This window comes from Lolium perenne, chromosome 5 (assembly GCF_019359855.2).
Source record: "Lolium perenne isolate Kyuss_39 chromosome 5, Kyuss_2.0, whole genome shotgun sequence".
NCBI lineage: Eukaryota > Viridiplantae > Streptophyta > Magnoliopsida > Poales > Poaceae > Lolium > Lolium perenne.
Window position 1 is genome coordinate 251,159,097 of NC_067248.2, and position 14,153 is coordinate 251,173,249.

The following is a 14,153-nucleotide window of genomic DNA, read 5'->3' on the forward strand; positions in this document are numbered from 1 at the left end:
AGTCGGCGGAGCGCGGCCGGCAAGAGCGCATGCGCCGGCGGCAGGAGAACCACGAGGCCCAGGCCGCCGGACGCGTCCGCCTGGAGGCGCGCACCGCTATGGAACGCGCCGCTCTGCATGAGGTGGAGCTATGCGGGAAGCGGATGATTCCGTCGCAGAGGCGGAGCGCGGCGCGCCCGAGGTGCGCGGACGGAAAGGAGGAGGATGGTGGCCTTCGCCCAAGCCGCCGCTGCCGCTGCCGCCGCCCGCGCCCGCACCGCCGCCGCCGCGCCACCCAGCCCGTAAGCTGGAGTGGAATCCTCACGCGTACAGGCCGCCCGCGTCGAGTGAAATCCACAGCCCCGACGGCGAGCCGGCGAGGAGTCGCCGGCGAGCCCGCCGGCCCCGTACGTATTTAGGATAGAAGTAGTAGCTACAAAAAAATGTAATGAGTTCTTTTTAATGAAAAATATTGTTCATGCCTATGACACGCGGGCCAGGGGCGGACAAGGGGCGGACGTGAGCGACCAGCCTTTCGCGTCCGCGGCCACGCAAACCCGGCCAAGATTCCGGACGCCGCGGGCATCCGTTTTAGGGATGGGTCCGCGCGCTGGGCCGGTTTTTTGTCCGGCTAGACCCATCCGGACGCGCGGGCGCGGGATGGGTCGCCCGGTTGGAGATGCCCTCAGCATGTTAATGTCTTGGGCAGCGATCTTGGATCTCTCCCACTCGGCGCTTCCCAGATCCGTTGTCGCCATCTTCGACTCTAGCGTGCTGTGCCTAGTCAAACGGATGCGAGGCGGCATCAACGAGCTTGGCGGCGAAGGGTGCGAGTGTGTTTGAGCGCTTGAAGCAGTGGCAGCAATGGAGGATTCTGCAGCGGAGAAGCAGAGATGCGGCGCGAGGGAAAAGACTAGAGGAGGAAGACGATGCCTTTATATAGAGGTGCGGCGAACCAACGCGCCGTTCGATTAAGAGATTGTGGGAAAGATGGTGTACACGTGGACAAGGGGTAAAAAAGTAATTTCATATAGACGAGAAAGTGCAGCAGCTACAGTACGTGCGCCAGGAAAAGCGGAGGACGTGTGTCCCCCACTTGCGCGACGTGTCAAACTGATATGAAATTTGGGTCCACAAGACAGAGGGAGAGAGGTTCTCGCGTTCTCCCGATACAGTAATCGTGGCTATCGCCAGCAATGATGTCACCTTGATAAGAGAAAATCTCGGATATGACAGTTCGTAAGAATGGCGGCAGCAGAATATTGCTTCGAGAGCTTTTGTACAAATACAAGTTTTTGCCCAAATGCTCGGGGGCTACTTTGGAAAAAAGAAAAATTCGAGTATGACAAAATAGAAATGTCGAGAGCCTATGACCAAATCCAAGCATTTGTTCATAGCCTCGGGGGCTACTCCCATCGGGAGCGCTGGTCGCGCACCCGATAAATATAAAAAGTTCGAGAAAGAATGAAAATATATTGACATAAGGCAATAAAGCGTTGAGCCTACAACCAAGCACAAGTTCTTGGCTGTAGCCTCGGGGGCTACTCCCATCGGGAACGCTGTTCGCGTGCCCGATGAAATTATCAAAAAGAGAAAGAAAGAAAGAAGAAAAAAGAAGAAGTGAGCATACTTCGAGTTATACAAATAACTCTACATATACTCCCATCGGGAAGGCAAAATAAGTCATACATTGACTCGATAAAATGAGCTATTCCAGTAGCCGAAAAAGCACTCGACAATATATTCTCAGAGCGCCAAAGTAGCGAATAATCACAGAATGCCGCAAAACATTGCGAAGGTAAGACCCCAGATCCGTTCTGCGCGGCGTAGCGCCGTCTCTGACATCGGTTTGCTACTTTTTCTGTATCAACAAATACGAAGAAAAATCCTAACGGACGCGTTAGGTACCTGATAAAATATGACTGGGACTCGACAGAATGGTAAGACCTTAAGCGGCACTTGTCGAAGTTTACACCAGTATCCCGAGATCATGTCCAGGGACGTGATCTTGAAGTAGGTTTTTGCGGATTGCCACTAGAGCAGTTAACTAGTACCTGATCCGTCAGATGAACTAGCCCCAACTACCATTATCCCTGTACAATATAGAATTGCATATTTAAAAGATATGAGATTAATTCGGCAGATGTATTGAATGGTTAAAGTTGGAGATTTTCCTTGACTTTGCAATTCAAGTAAAATCTCGGGGGCTACTGACATAGGCATCCCCAATGGGCCTGTCGAAGATGGTACCCGGGGTTTACTAAAGGCCCACGACCCGAAGAATAAGAAGGTCCGGAAGCCCAAGATGCTATTAAGGAAAGCTAGAGTTGTATTAGGAAACGATACTTGTAATCTTGCGGGACGGGTTAGAAACCCTCCCGGATTCTGTAAACTTGTGTATTACGAAACCCTCGGCTCCACCTCCTATATAAGGGAGAGTCGAGGGACAAAGAAAGGATCGAATTTACCATCAACACAACCCTAGTTTCATATTCGTCGAGTACTTTTCGGCTGAAACCTTCGAGATCTACTTGCCCTCTACATCCAACTAAACCCTAGTCTACAATCCGTAGGCATTGACAAGTTAATACCTTGTCACCGGCGGCGTGCCGGAACAGAGACTTCTGTCCCCCGAAACGGAGTTTCGCGATGGCGGCGGCGTCCCTGGAGTCTTTCTGGAGTTTCGTCAATCCGTATCGAGTTTTTAGGTCGAAAGGGCTTATATAGGCGAAGAGGCGGCTCAGGAGGGGCACCAGGGCGCCCTCCCCATAGGCTGGCGCGGCCAGGGGCCTGCCCGCGCGGCCCTGTGGTGTGGGGGCCCTGGGCCTCCTCTCCGTCTCCCCTTCGGTGTTCTGGTCCGTCTCGGTGAATTAAGATGTTTGGTCTTTGTTTCGTCGAATTCCGAGAATATTGCCCGAACAGCCTTTCTAGAACCAAAAACAACAGAAAACAGGAACTGGCACTTCGGCATCTCGTTAATAGGTTAGTTCCGGAAAATGCATCAAAACGATATAAAGTGTGAACAAAACATGTAGGTATTGTCATAAAACTAGCATGGAACATAAGAAATTATAGATACGTTGGAGACGTATCAAGCATCCCCAAGCTTAGTTCCTACTCGCCCTCGAGTAGGTAAACGATAACAAGGATAATTTCTGAAGTGACATGCTATCATAATCTTGATCAATACTATTGTAAAGCATATGAGATGAATGCAGCGATTCGAAGCAATGGTAAAGACAATGATTAAACAACTGAATCATATAGCAAAGACTTTTCATGAATAGTACTTTCAAGACAAGCATCAATAAGATTTGCATAAGAGTTAACTCATAAAGCAATAGATTCAAAGTAGAAGGCGTTGAAGCAACACAAAGGATGATTAAGTTTCAACATGTATATCTCATGGATAATTGTCAACATAAAGTAATATAACAAGTGCAATAGGTAAACATGTAAGAATCAATGCACACAGTTGACACAAGTGTTTGCTTCTAATGATAGAAAGAAGTAGGTAAACTGACTCAACATAAAGTAAAAGAATGGCCCTTCGCAGAGGGAAGCATGGATTACTATTTTTGTGCTAGAGCTTTTCATTTTGAAAACATAGAAACAATTTTGTCAACGGTAGTAATAATTCATATGTGTTATGTATAAGACATCCTATAAGTTGCAAGCCTCATGCATAGAATACTAATAGTGCTCGCACCTTGTCCTAATTAGCTTGGATTAACATGGATTATCATTGCATAACATATGTTTCAACCAAGTGTCACAAAGGGGTACCTCTATGCCGCCTGTACAGAGGTCTAAGGAGAAAGTTCGCATTAGATTTCTCGCTTTTGATTATTCTCAACTTAGACATCCATACCGGGACAACATAGACAACAGATAATGGACTCCTCTTTTAATGCTTAAGCATTTAACAACAGATAATATTCTCATAAGAGATTGAGAATTTGTGTCCAAACTGAAACTTCCACCATGATTCATGGCTTTAGTTAGCGGCCCAATGTTCTTCTCTAACAATATGCATACTCAAACCATTTGATCATGATAAATCGCCCTTACTTCAGACAAAACGAACATGCATAGCAACTCATTCAATACCACAATAGTTTTTAAGGCTATTTTCCCATGAGCTATATATTGCAAAGATAAAGAATAGAGTTTTAAAGGTAGCACTCAAGTAATGTACTTTGGAATGACAGAGAAATACCATGTGGTAGGTAGGTATGGTGGACACAAAGGATTTGGATGCACGAGAAGTAATCCCTCTCAATACAAGGCTTAGGCTAGAAAGGTTGTTTGAAGCAAACTCAAGTATAAACGGGTATAGCAAAACTTACATAAGAACATATTGCAAGCATTATAAGACTCTACACTGTCTTCCTTGTTGTTCAAACACCTTAACCAGAAAATATCTAGACTTAGAGAGACCAATCATGCAAACCAAATTTTAACAAGCTCTATGTAGTTCTTCATTAATAGGTGCAAAGTACATGATGCAAGAGCTTAAACATGATCTATATGAGCACAACAATTGCCAAGTATCAAATTATTCAAGACATTATACCAATTACCACATGAAGCATTTTCTGTTTCCAACCATATAGCAATTAACGAAGCGGTTTTCAACTCCGCCATGAACATTAAAGATAGAACTAAGAACACCAGTGTTCATATGAAAAAGCGGAGCGTGTCTCTCTCCCACACATGGATTGCTAGGATCCGAATTTATTCAAACATAAACAAAAATAAAAGCAAACAGACGCTCCAAGTAAAGTACATAAGATGTGACTGAATAAAAATATAGTTTCACTAGAGGTGACCTGATAAGTTGTCGATGAAGAAGGGGATGCCTTGGGCATCCCCAAGCTTAGATGCTTGAGTCCTCTTGAAATATGCAGGGATGAACCACGGGGGCATCCCCAAGCTTAGACTTTTCACTCTTCTTGATCATATTGTATCATCCTCCTCTCTTGACCCTTGAAAACTCCCTCCACACCAAACTCGAAACAAACTCATTAGAGGGTTAGTGCATAATTGAAAATTCATATATTCAGAGGTGAAATAATCATTCTTAACACTTCTGGATATTGCACAAAGCTACTGAAAGTTAATGGAACAAAGAAATCCATCAAGCATAGCAAAACAGGCAATGCGAAATAAAAGGCAGAATCTGTCAAAACAGAACAGTCCGTAAAGACGAATTGTTCTGGGGCACTTAACTTGCTCAGATGAAAAAGCTCAAATTGAATGAAAGTTGCGTACATATCTGAGGATCACGCACGTAAATTGGCATAATTTTCTGAGTTACCTACAGACGGGGCTGCTAAATTTCGTGACAGTAAGAAATCTGTTTCTGCGCAGTAATCCAAATCTAGTATCAACATTACTATCAAAGACTTTACTTGGCACAACAATGCAATAAAATAAAGATAAGGAGAGGTTGCTACAGTAGTAACAACTTCCAAGACACAACAAAACAGTAGCAAAATAAAAACATGGGTTATCTTCCAAGAAGTGCTTTCTTTATAGCCATTAAGATGGGCTCAGTAATTTTAATGATGCTCGCGCAAGAAATAAAAGTTGAAACAAAAGAGAGCATCAAGAAGCAAATTGAAAACACATTTAAGCCTAACCCACTTCCTATGCATAGGAATCTTGTACACAAATAAATTCATGAGGAGCAAAGTGACAAGCATAGGAAGATAAAACACGAGTAACTTCAAGATTCTCAACATAAAGAGGGGAAACTTAATATTATTAAGATGCATATAACCATGTTTCCCTCTCTCATAATAACTTTCAGTAGCATCATCGATGAAACCACAATATATCCATCACTTAAAACATTCTTATCATGGTTCATGTGCATAAAAGTATCATTATTTTTGGCATAAGAAAAACTCTTCTCATTAATAGTAATTGGAGCAGGATCATTATCAAGAATTTGAACATGGTAAACAAGTTGCATACTAAGGGAATGGTTTTTGGCAATCCCATCATAGCTATGACAAGTTTCATAAGGATAATTATAACATGTGTCATATCCATCTCTATAACGATTATCTAAACCAGAATATATAATATCATCATTTTCACTAAAAGTAAAGGTCTCAAGTATAAGATCTTCAAGCACAACATCCCCAAGCTTAGAGCTTTCAATATCAACGTTTGAGGGAACATGAATAGTGCTAACATCATTACTTTCATAATCGGTACCAAAGAGATTTCCAATATCAAAGGTAGTGTGCTCTTCCAAATCATGATCACTAATATGGGTAAAGGGCATAGGAAGATCATTGTACTCAGATTCATTATCATAATAATCATTAGGAGCAACATACTTGCGGTTACATATCGTTATCTCATACACGCGGGGATATGTCGTTACCTCTTTCTTTTTATTCCCCCTCTTCTTCTTCTTCTTCTTCTTCTTCTTCTTCGTTTCCTTCTTCTTCTTCTTTTCCTTCTCCTCGTTCCCTTCTTTAGGAGGAAGAGGCTTGAAGGGAGGCTTTTCCACAGAACCTGATTTATTTCCAGAAACAATAGAAGAAACTTGGGAGGATTCCTCCTTTTCATTAATAAGTTTAAAACACACGCGGTCCTATCATATTTTGGCAAAGTGTCATCTTCTAAGATATTCTGTATGTAAGTATTTGTATGGCAATTATTAATGCAATAAGAAAGACACCCATGCAGGACATCATCAATATCAAGATCACTCATATGTAACAAAGAGATTTTTCTTGATAACTCTTCACACCCCAAAAATAAAGTAAGTTCATCATGCTGATTAGGAAGGATTTCATCATCACAATACAAATTTGCAGCACTCATGGGGTTCGAATTATCATTGGAGGAACATTGAAAATTAAAATGACCCACTCTATGGCAAAGTTCACAAATAAAAGGATAGAGGGCACAAACTTTTTCACCAAGATCATCTAGAGCCCTAAACCACTTTCTAGTTCTTTCATTCCTATGATGGATACAATATTCATCTTCGATTTGATTAATTCCACAAGGTCTATGCATTCCACAAAAATTAACATGCTTATAAGAAATAGAATTTTCAGAAGTTTGGGCATGTTTATTGCAATCATTAATAACAGTTTCATCCTTCATGCAAGCGTCTTTAAAAGGTTCATGATACATGTACCAATTTTCTTTAGGAACATTAATATTAGAAGCAAAGGCTTTATAGCAATCGACCATAATTTGAGGATCAAGACCATATTTAGCACCAAGCTCTTGAAAATCAACAGTTTCAATGAAAGACTTAATGCATTCATATTCATAGTTTATACCTGATTCTTTACCTTTGTCGTTCTCCCAATCTTCAGTGTTCTCCTGAATCCGATTAAGAAGGTCCCATTTAAACTCTTCTTTATTGCGCGTGAATGATCCAGAACAAGCAGTATCCAGCAAGGTTTTATCTTGAAAAGAAAGTCTTGCATATAAATTATCAATGATGATATTACCAGGAAGCTCATGAATGGGGCATTTGAGCATTAAAGACTTCAATCTCTCCCATGCTTGGGCAATACTCTCTCCATCACGAGGCCAGAAATTATATATGCAGTTTCGGTCTTTGTGAATTTCACTTGGAGGATAGAATTTAGAATAAAATAGAGGCACAATATCCTTCCAATCAAGAGAATGCCCATCCTTCAGCAGTTTATACCAATACGCCGCTTTACCAGACAACGATATAGAGAATAATTTCTTCTTCACTTCATCCATAGAGATACTTGCACACTTGAATAACCCGCATAATTCATGCAAAGAGAGTAAATGATCTCCAGGATGGACAGTTCCATCCCCTTCATAGCGGTTATCCACAACACGTTCAATAATTTTCATAGGTATCTTGAAAGGAATATTTTTAGTAGTGGATTTAAAATATCACAAGCATCATTAGAGTCATCACATATGTGAGATAAAGTATTATCAGAGCAAATTTTCTCCCCTAAAGCTGGGAAGCTAAAAAGATCATGAAAACTAGCTTCCCCAAGCTTTGACTTTTCCATATCATTAGCAGTAATTGCGTTCATACTAATAACATTGCTACTAGCATGCAAATAAGGTTCCATAGGTTATTTAATTTTCGCATCAAACAGTCCATGTCTCAACTCAGGAAAAAGATTAAAAAGCTTGCTAATTTTTTTGTTGTTTTCCATTATGCCTAACTAGTGAAAATAAAAATAAGAAACAAAAAGATATAATTGCAGAATCTAAAGGAGATAGCTTCGAGCACTCACACACCGGCAACAGTGCTAGGAAATAGCTTAGTAGTCGGAGGACGTGAATACCTTTTACCTTACCTCCCCAGCAACGGCGCCAGAAAATAGCTTGATGTCTACGCACGCTTCTATTCTTGTAGACAGTGTTGGGCCTCCAAGAGTAGAGGTTTGTAGAACAGCAGCAAGTTTCCCTTAAGTGAATCACCCAAGGTTTATCGAACTCAGGGAGGTAGAGGTCAAAGATATTCCTCTCAAGCAACCTTGCAATTACGATACAAGAAGTCTCTTGTGTCCCCAACACACCTAATACACTTGTCAGATGTATAGGTGCACTAGTTCGGCGAAGAGATAGTGAAATACAAGTAATATGGATGAATATGAGTGGTAATAGCAATCTGAAATAAAGATGGCAGCAAGCAAACATGTAATAGAACTTGTTGGAAACGGTGTTTCGATGCTTAGAAACAAGGCCTAGGGATCATACTTTCACTAGTGGACACTCTCAACAACGATCACATAAATAAATAAGTTCTCTTCTCTTATGCTACTTTCAAAGACTCTATTGTTGGATAACAAACAACATTCATTGTGTATGGCTACGAGAGCACCCTCAAGCCGGAGTAAACAAGCTCCACAACGTCATAAAGGAATCACACATGATGCAAGCACTGTCACTGTCACACCATGGAGAGTAATTCCGGAGTTCATATTAAAGTAACCTCTAGAGTGCATAGTAATAGTTAACTTCATAATCTACAAGAGATCACAATCATAACCTACGCCAAGTACTACATGATGCACACACTGTCCACATTACATCATGAAGGAGGAATAGACTACTTTAATAACATCACTAGAGTAGCACATAGATTAATAGTGATACAAAGCTCATGATCACATAAAGATCGCATGGGAGAGAGAGATGAACCACATAGCTACCGGTAGAGCCCTTAGCCCCGGGGGAGAACTACTCCCTCCTCATCATGGGATACAGCGATGGCGATGGAGATGGCTTCCGGGGGCAATTCCCCGTCCCGGCGGCGTGCCGGAACAGAGACTTCTATCCCCCGAAACGGAGTTTCGCGATGGTGGCGGCGTCCCTGGAGTCTTTCTGGAGTTTCGTCAATCCGTATCGCGTTTTTAGGTCGAAAGGGCTTATATAGGCGAAGAGGCGGCTCAAGAGGGGCACCAGGGCGCCCTCCCCATAGGCTGGCGCAGCCAGGGGCCTGCCCGCGCGGCCCTGTGGTGTGGGGGCCCTGGGCCTCCTCTCCGTCTCCCCTTCGGTGTTCTGGTCCGTCTCGGTGAATTAAGATGTTTGGTCTTTGTTTCGTCGAATTCCGAGAATATTGCCCGAACAGCCTTTCTGGAACCAAAAACAACAGAAAACAGGAACTGGCACTTCGACATCTCGTTAATAGGTTAGTTCCGGAAAATGCATCAAAACGATATAAAGTGTGAACAAAACATGTAGGTATTATCATAAAACTAGCATGGAACATAAGAAATTATAGATACGTTGGAAACGTATCACACCCCAACCTTCGATGATGGGCCTAGCTCGGCCAATGTTTTTCTCGGGCGATCCCGATCATCTAGGCCGTAATGAGCGGTGAATAGGTTCGCGGTGAATAGGTTCCGCGAGGCGGCAGGATTATGTGAGGGCCATCCCTATATGCTGACCAGGTCGGCACCTGCACTGTCCCGCACACCCCCGAGCGCGGTGTGGGCCGGCCCAGTTAGGCGTTTTTCATGTTCTGTCTCTTTTTTCGTTTCGTTTCGTTTCCTTTTCTTTTCCGTTTCCTTTTCTTTTTTGTTTTCTATTTCTGTGTTTTTCTTTTTTTCTATTTTCTCGTTTTATTTTTCTGTTTAAAAATAATTTTTGAATTTTTTCAAATTTGTAAAATGCTCAAGTTTGATAAAAAATTAAATTGGAAATTGTTCATATTCAAAATTTGAACAATTTTAGTATTCGAATGAATTTCTAAATTTGAGCGAATTTCAAATTTGAACGATTTTTGAGTTTTGAAAGAAAAATTTTGCAATTTGAAAGATTCCGATTTTCAAACAGATTTTGAACGATTTTCGAATTAGAATAAATTTAAAATCGCACATTTTAAGATCTATACACATAATATTTTGAACAAATGTTGAAAACACAAAAAGAATCTAAAAACTTTAATTTAAAAAACAGAACATGGAAAAAGATAAAAGGAATAAGGCATTTACCTGATGGTCGCGACCCAATTAACAATCACCAGGTCGGAGGGGTGTGTGCCCCGCCTAAGTGCGGGACGAGCGCACGCACGCAGGGTTCCCCACACGCGTCCGTGTTGAGCCGGCCAGCCGCCAAAACAGAAGAAGAAAAAATCATAAAAAGGAAAAAAACTGAAGAAAAAAAACCAAAAAACAAAAGAAAAAAGACAGAAGAAAACCATCCAAACCAAAACAAAACCAAAGAAAAAACATAAAAAAGGAACAATATGGGCCGCAACCCGCTTGCTCCCGCACGTGGGCGTCCGTGTACAGACATTAATCCGCCCCGCAGTTGGGCGGGAAATAGGTTTTCCCACCCTGTTGGTGCCGACCCGGTCGCCATATAGCAGCTCCCTCATGTGAGAGTGACAACCTGATCCTTATTCGTGCAGGTTTTAGGAAATATATCCCAATGTTGTGCACATAACCACAATCAAGACGAGCTGGTAAGTTCCTTTACACCGTATGCCAGCACTCGGCATTGATCAACCTGCAAGGTACAACTTCTAAAACGGTAAACAATGCAGGTTGGATGGGGAGCACGTTGTCTTTGGCAGGGTGATTCAGGAAATGGACTACGTGTACGCCATCGAAGGTGGTGCTGGAACTTACAACGGTAAGCCGCGGAAGAAGGCACTGATCACCGACTGCGGAGAGATACCCAAGGAGAAATGGACCGAGAAAATTCAGTAGACTCCTTGGTCTGGTATGTTTGGCGGCTGCCCTTTCCCTTCAGGCAAGACTGATAAAACGGTGTACATTGTAGCCAGTGTATAGCATGTGGTATGTATGTGGGAGCGGCATCACAGGTGAAGTTTAGAGTCTTACATCTCAGGGTGAAAATCCAAGGTATGGCCTTAACTGGTTGTGCCTGGTAATGATCTTGTTGGAGGCATTGTTTTGAGAGTGGAGACTATCTTCAGGTTTTTAGAGAGTCTGTATTTCAGGTGTTGTCACGGTGATGGTTGTATTGCTGTTGCTAGATTTGGAATGCTGTAGCGGGACTTTTATTTCTTAGTTTTCTTTACTCTTTTTTGATTGTGTGCATCCGTACCGCCACTAGGGTGGGACGTTGTTGCAGAGGCTGGGTGTAATTGGTATCTTTTGATATTAATATATTCCCTTTATCTGAAAAAGTGTATAGCCAGTCGAACCCTAGTGTCTGAGCTTGTACTCTAGCAAAAATAATTGTTGCTGAATATACATGTCGTAGCCTATGCAGTGAAGGACTGGAATGATGACCGGAACTAACTGCCCTAGAGATTATTTGTTGTGTTGATGTTCTGTATCCCGTTTCCGTTGCCTTGTGCAGTGCCCGCTGGGTTTCCCCGAGACAAAACTTGAGGATCTACCATATGGCTTGTTTCTGTCTCAGGTTATCCCTCAGTTAGTCAGTTCCTTAATCAACTGAAGCAAAGTGAAGGGCATGTGTTGCGCCCTCTCCGCACTGAGGATGCCTGTGCGAAGTTGGCAGAGTGTACCTCGATCGTGGCAAAACTCAGGTATCAGTGAGTTAGAGCACTCACAATGTGTAGCTAAATGTGGTTCTATATTTCTCTTTTAGCTTTTGGAACTAGTTCCTTACATTGTGGAGATAGTTCCAAAACAAGCAAAACTGGAAACCGGAGCAACTACTTGCTCCGATGCCAAGTCTGTGGCCAAATTCTTGATGGAATAAACAATGCATATGTAGAGAAGAAAGAGAAGATAGTTGAGGTGAGAAAGAGGGATGGCTGGAAAGAGAACACTTCTTTATATTATTTGTGTCAGTACCGGGACCTAGTGTACAGACATTTGGAACTAGACAACATTGTGGAGTCATGGCTAAATTTCACATGAATGCTAAATAGTACACTATAGCAGATTTGGCCATTTCAACATTGTGGATGCCCTTAGTAGGTGTCCGGGCATGATGACCGAGATGGCAAAACTCTGGTATCCAGTCGTCGTGGAAACTGAATTACTCCGTGTTAGCTCTAACTACACTCAGACCAGAGTCTTCCCCGTCAATGGCTCTCGATGACCTCTAACTTGAAGGCGTGACGCGAACAGGGCTGCGCATAAACTAATAGTATCGTTTGCTTATGATTGTCAAAGACTCACAGTGGTCTAGCGGAACTTAAGTTGGGAGTATGATGTAGTATTAGAAAGTCCTGCTGAAGGATGAAGCTGTGTACGAACTGGGCGACATGACCCATAACAGAGATACCTTTCATATTAAAGCGCATGCTTTTGCTAATTTTAAAAGTTTAGCCAGCGTTGAGTAAATACAAAGCACAAGAAAACAAATATTATGACCTATTTTTCAACATCTTAAATTAAACACAGTGGATATAATACCATCTGAAATAAACACTCGGACCTTATGCAAAATTGTTTGCGGATAACATGTCATGCACTAGAGTCATCTATATATTGAGATATTTTAGTAGTACTAGAACTCATGGGAAAAATAAACAACCATATAAAGAAGAGGACGGTAGAATGAAAAGTTATCCGAGCATATACCTTGGAATTAACATGTCGAAATCATCCACCTTATGTTTAAGTGTGCCTTCTCAGGTTCCTAGCCAAAGAAAATGTATATTAGAGTAATGCAATGCTACTTCAAACAAAAAAATAATGTATGAAGTAATAATTAGATTTTAGTCTATATACCGAGCAACCAAGAATTAGATTCTCTAATTGTAGTACTAAAATAATCATAATCAAATTTATAAATCCACACATTAGTCTTAGGAAATTTTGCTCACGGATCATTATCTACTGTGAATTATTTGTGTTATATATTAGAAAATGTTGATTAGCACTCATTTATAAGCGACGGATCACCCATATCTCTTGGTTGTTTTCATATCTAAAAAAGAATAAATTCATGAAATAGTTCATTATAGAAGGAAGACCATGTACCGCGGTATAGACGGCAGTTAGCCCCGTCATAGATGGTTTTTCATCAGGTGGCAACTGTGAGATTTCTTATTGTGATGTTTTTTATGACGATTGCGTGGAATTGCACCCGTCTTCGGTGATGTTTGATGGCTGAGATATGTCTAAAATGATCTTGAAGAAATTTCAAAAAAGATCATTGTGAGGCTTACTATTTTTGTTGTTTAACACCATTCACAAACATCTATGAAAAACCAAAATGTAATTTTAATTAAATATAAATGCATTTTTTGTCCTAATATAAATTTTGAACAATTTTTTTAAAATTTGAACGATTCCAAATTTTTGAACAGATTTTGAACAATTTTCGAATTTTATACAATTTTTGAATTTGGAACAAATTTAAAATCTTTCATTTCTAAAATCTAATATACTCCCTCCCATTCATATTAATTGACTTTAATATGGATGTATGTAGAACTAAAATGTGTCTACATACATCTATATTAGAGTCAATTAATATGAACTGGAGGGAGTACATAAAATTTTGAATACACAAAAAAGAAACAAAAAATCGTTAATTTAAAAAAATATAACTGTAAACAGACCAATGAAAAAAGAAAAAAAGGCGTTTACTTGATGAGCCGCGGCCCAATTAACAGCCGTCGGGTCGGAGGGGTGTGCGGCACCCTGTCCGTGCCGACCCGGTGTCCATATAGCAGCTCCCTCGTGTGAGTGTGACAACCCCATTCGTATTCGTGCAGGTTTGAGGAAAAATATTCC